This window comes from Pinus tabuliformis, chromosome 7 (genome assembly GCF_031772625.1).
Source record: "Pinus tabuliformis cultivar Carrire ecotype Pingquan chromosome 7, CPIR1, whole genome shotgun sequence".
Taxonomy (NCBI): domain Eukaryota; kingdom Viridiplantae; phylum Streptophyta; class Pinopsida; order Pinales; family Pinaceae; genus Pinus; species Pinus tabuliformis.
Window position 1 is genome coordinate 274,686,954 of NC_142293.1, and position 5,714 is coordinate 274,692,667.

General features: G+C 39.7%; 1 pseudogene across 1 annotated transcript; it reads right to left on the minus strand.

Annotated features, from left to right (window-relative positions):
• Nucleotides 1–2,068: 2,068 nt before the first annotated feature.
• Nucleotides 2,069–5,316, minus strand: LOC149246942 (uncharacterized protein PHLOEM PROTEIN 2-LIKE A4-like; annotated as a pseudogene). Its single transcript, XR_016266571.1, has 3 exons — nt 4,782–5,316; nt 4,542–4,666; nt 2,069–2,978 (listed from the first exon to the last, which is right to left on the minus strand). The product of XR_016266571.1 is annotated as an uncharacterized protein PHLOEM PROTEIN 2-LIKE A4-like (transcript).
• Nucleotides 5,317–5,714: the final 398 nt, after the last annotated feature.

Genomic DNA, 5,714 nt, shown 5'->3' on the forward strand with positions numbered 1-5,714 from the left:
GGACCAAATCTTCAAACTGCATGACATGTCGACTTCCATTGTGTCTGATCGAGACCCCACTTTCACCAGCAAATTTTGGTAAGAACTTTTTAAGCTATAGGGCACACAACTCCAACTAAGTACAACTTATCATCTCCAAACAAATGGTCAAACAAAGCAATCAACAAATGTTTATAGACCTATCTGAGGTTCTTCACTTCAAACAAGCAGCATCAATGGGAACAGTGGTTTCCTTTAGCTGAATGGTGGTATAATACTAACTATCATGAAGCCACCAAGATGACGCCATATGAGGCAGTGTATGGCCAACTCCCACCTTCACCAGTTTCTTATATCCCCGGATGTTCCAAAGTACAGGCAGTTGATCAACTCCTATAGAATCGTGTCGCCATGATCGCTCATCTCAAAGATAATCTACATCAAGCTTAGAATAGAATGAAGCAACAGGTTGACCAACATCGTTCTGAGCGCTCATTTCAAGTAGGGGACCAAGTGTTCCTGTGACTCCAACCATATAAGAAAACCTCTCTCAAAGAAAAGGGTTGCCAAAAACTAGCACCAAAATTCTATGGGCCTTATCAGGTACTTCAGCGTATAGGAGCAGTCGCTTACAAACTGGCCTTGCCAACTACTTCAAAAATCCACCCGATCTTCCATGTATCATGCCTCAAAAAAGTGGTGGGGACCAATCGCAGGGTTCAAACAAGTCTGCCATAATTAGATGAGGAAGGCTCACTTTGACTCCGACCAAAACAGGTCCTCGATACTCGCAAAAGACATCTCCGCAGTCACACGATCAAGGAAGTCCTCATCAAGTGGAAAGACACCTCTGCAGAAGATGCGACGTGGGAACCGCCACTATTCTTCAGCAGTTTCCACAGCTTGAACCTTGAGGACAAGGATGATTTTGATGGGGGAGGGAATGTTAGGGTTCAACCCTAACCCCTTTATTTATGTAATAAGCCCAAGGGGCTTAGTCAAAGTCATAGTTAGTTAGAGAGTCAATAAAGCCCGTAAGCAGTTGTCCACATTAATAATAATTGTAAGTGGTTGACCTGCATTATAGAAAAGGGACCACAATTAGTTATAAACAAGTCATAGTTAATCAATAAAGTGGTTAACCTGTGTTATTCAAGGGACCACTAGTAGTTAGCATTTTGGATGTCATTAAGCTATAAATAGTCTTAGATAGTAAGGGAAAAATCACCGAGTCTTATTGTAATTGAGTTTTGCCATGTTGAAGGTTGCCCCCTCGAAGAGGCAAGTGAACATTGTATCTTTCTTCTAAATAATAAAATATCTTTACAATTTGTCTCATTTCATGTGATATTTTTGTGTCTTGGGTTTCTCACATGTCAAGAGCATAACAACTTCCTCCTCCAAATCATCAAGAAAGTCAATCTTGCTCTGAAATTCATCTACAAGATTATGGAAATATTTTTCCACGGCTGACTCCAGATTATCATCCTTGCTGATTTTCTCAGTGATACAACATTGGAAATGATACAACATTGGAAATGATTATTAAGTGTTGCATTATTTTCTTGCAATATAGTGACAATGGACTGTAAATGAATGACCTCATTACGAAGTTGATCCGTTGCTTCTCATGAAGTTCTTGCAATCTTTTATCCATCTTGATAAATTGTTCACAACAAAATAAGTTGGTGAATGTGTTTCCACTACTATAAAACAACTTTGACAGATGTGTAGCTCTGAGCTTGGTTTTGCAATCAAACCAAGAAATAATATAGGAAACCATGTCAGTATGATCCAGGGCAATTTGAATATGAAAAAACATAGGGGGATGTAAGCTATACCCTTGCCATGAATCAAAGACAAAACAAAAGCATCACATGAACAATGTAAAATTGTACACTTGCCATTGACACCTACAAGCCACCGCTGAAAAAACCATCAATATTGAAAGGTGGTAGTGTTAACTTCATCAGAATCAAATGACCACTAGTTGTTGCTTGTGAAGCCTACAAATCTTGAAACATGGGCAATAAGGCAACTAACATTGCTCAAGAGCATTGTCATGATTCATTATCCTCAATTTCAAAGATACCATGAAATAGTTTTGTATTACTCACAATGTTGTAAAAATACATAGAGAAATCCTTCATTTATAACAATAGAGAAGGCCCAGTGTCAGCTAAAGATAGCTACGACAACTAGGCAGATAATAATCCTACATGAATCACAACACTTAGCTCAATGGAAAAGTGGGCATTGCAAAAGACCAACGCTAACAATATGTAACTCTCAATTCTGTCAAAATCTTTTCCAACATAGTTACCACCTACAAAATAAGTGCTTGCCCTTTTATCAAAAAGCAAAAATACCATCTAGAAAAGGAAATAAAATCTCGTGAAAATGAGGCTTTTTTCATTTTGTAAATCAGGGCCTGTTTTTTTTTATTTAATGCTAAAACTCAACAGAGTAGCCTACGCAACAGAGTCATCATGTGCAACTTCCAAAACCAAATAAAATATGTGTAGGGAGGGACACAACCATCACAATAAATGCAACTAAGTCTACAACATGAAACAGATGCAATATACACAATAGATGCAATTATGTGTAGATGGGCTCAATCTTCACGCCGACCAGAAGAAGCCCCACGTTTAGGAATCCTCCGTAACACTTCTTTCATATAAAATTTGATGTGAGAGTCATCACCATCGTCTGTTTCGGGTCTGGTTGTAAATTCTCCTGCAACCACTTCCATCCATCCACCATTTATACCCTGGTTTTCGCCTCTTCTTTCATTCAAACGCTTCTCTAATTCCATTTGTTCTCCCTTTGGCGTTGTAACAGAAAACCTAATTGGCACTTCCCACCCAGAGGGATTTTCTGTGAATTTAAGGGCAAACACCACTCTGTAGTTGGTATTCGGAGACAAAAGCCTGCAGTCGATTTGACCACGGATCTCCAACCACCAAACCACTGATAATTCCGCCAGCACCTCGAATCTGAACACAAACCATAACGTCAATGTATACTCTGTGAGGGTTTCCTCTGTTTAAAAACAAGGAGAGTTAACCAGGATCATGCGCTAGCTTGAACCCCATACAAAGAGCACACAACTTATAAAAAGAACAGACACTAAAAACAATCGAAAAAACTAGAGAATCATTGCTTCTTTTATGAAATAGAGAGCAAGGCCATTTATCTACGGCAGACTGGGAATACTCGGCATTAAGGTTGGGCGGTTGGTAGTTCACCCAACAACAGCAACAAGTCAGAAGTCAAATATACACAGCTTTTAGATCACTGTAAACATAACCACATGGTGAATGTACACAAACACACCTTATAAGTGCAATTTAGGGAAGTATGAAAAGACGTGAAAAATAAAAAATGGGTCTGGGCTACAAGGTCTGGATAGATACCCTGTGTTTTGTGGATGAGTGTTTGCAAAGAACCAGACCCTGAGAAGGGAGTAACACCAATGCCTAAACACTTAGGAGTTGAAACTAAAGACGAACTCACAAAAATGTATCGAAATGCATGAACATGAGGCCTGAGGAGGTTGAAAGATCCAATTAGGAAGTATGATTAAATCTCTGAAAAAGAGGGTCAAGTAACCACAAAGAACATGATTGAATTCTGAAGCGGCAAAAAAATGAGTTGCAGAGGCACAGAGACGGCAAACACTAATAACTGTCATATTAATGTTCCAAAGAGCTTGAAAGAAAATTGGTGTTGATTAAGAACCACAACAAAGACTTCAAACGAATACAAACACCAGAGTCCTGTAAAGACTAAAAACTGCTAACCGAAAGTATGACCAAAACTCTAAATGAATAAAGTAGACCAAATTCTAAAAAGAATCAAGTGACCTATAAAAGTCTACATAAAATCTTCAACCTGCCACACAAGGCTAAGCAAAGACTAAAAATGTGTGCAACTTCCCTGCAAGTGCAATCAACAGGAAAACCCAAAGCGAAGAGGGTATTCAATACATCAAGAGGAAGGTACTCATTAGGCGTTCATTAGACTCTCAGAGAGTCTCTTACCCCCTGCGCATCTGATCTTTGATCGCCCAAACCTAAGCTCCCTAGGGAAATATCCAGTGATCTCCGCATGATTCAGATAAACCCCAACCACAACATTGATCCCAAGGCATATCCAGTAATCTCAGCATGATTCAGATTAACCCCAACCACAACATTGGTCCAAAGGCAAAAGACACATCTGTGCAAAAATTGACTCCCACCCAGCTTCCACTTACATTAGAAGGATCGCTTTGAACAAAAGCAATCCTCGATACCTGTAGATCAATGTAGGCATTCCTAAGCCTCGTTTTTGGAAAATACAATATGGGGTCAACCAAAAAATTAGCCCCAAAGAACTCCAAATCATCGTCATGCTCTAAGGCCAACAGCTGCCTGCATATGATTTCTGAACCAGATAACAATCCCCTCACTCCATGAGAAGCCATCACAGAAGACCGTGACCCCAAAACCGACCAGAGAAGGAAACCCTTAAACAAACAAATTGAAAAATAAAAAGAAGAAGAATGATAATCAAACCTGGAGTCGTATCCGTCTCCAGGAACAAACCGCCAATATCGTTCGTCGTCGCCCCAGACGATACTTAAGGCTCTTGCAGATAACATGTAACCCAATTTCGCTGGGGATCCTTCCAGCCAAGCCATCTATTGTTGTTCCAGCAGAACAGCAACATATGAATATGAATTATTAATGAGTTGATGAACGGCGTTTTCCCAAATTTGACAACCAAAACCCTGAGAATAAAGGATATATAAATACCTTCGTGCCCCCATCTATGAGAATTGGATCGACGAGGCGAGCGTACAGTTCTGCCATTGAAGCTGGGACAGGGGGGTCAGCCCTGGATACGATCTGATGGCATATTTTAAGAAGGGATTTCTTCCACAGATCGTTCGAATAGGCCACATAATTGAAGAGCTTGGAGACAACTGACAATCTGCCAATGTCGCACGGCATAGTCAAGGAGAAACTGAACTGTATACAACTTTCTGGCAGGTCCGAGATACCTGTCTCGCGTTCAGGTTCAGGATCAAGCACTAATCCAGCAATAGGGTTCCCGATGGTTGCCATGGCTACCTGCTCAAAAAACATACCAAGACCAAGTAGTTTTGGACTCGCGATGATAGGGAAAATATTACGGTTCACCCAGTGTAACACTGTTTTCACACACTGCTCTAACACACTGTCAGAACTGCCCAATCTTCAAGGAACCTTATTCCTTCTGCATGGATGAGTTTTTTTTATAGAAAATTCCTCCAACTGATAGTATATTGTCCCTGTCTTTAATCTCAACTGGCTCTTTCACATGAATGAGTTATTTATGAGAGAAACTTTTATCTGGAATACACTAGTTGAATGCATGCATTAACTCACTGAACTCCAATTAGTTCCTCAAACTATTTGAAACTAATTTAACTGGACTTAACTTAGTTAACTGAGCTAACTAATTACAACTCAAATTGAGAATTAAAATTCGAATTTAGTCTCACCAGCTGGTTGAAAAATAATTAATTAATTCATTATGGATTAATTAGTTGGAGAAATTCAAACTAGAAGTCTTTGAAAAGTCATGCAACAGTTATCCCTTTGGCAAGGGCTAATCAACCATATATTGAGTCATAAATGCCCTTGCCATCTATGTATGTGGTACACGTCAGTAGGATGACATACATAACTCCGGCGGGCGACCTC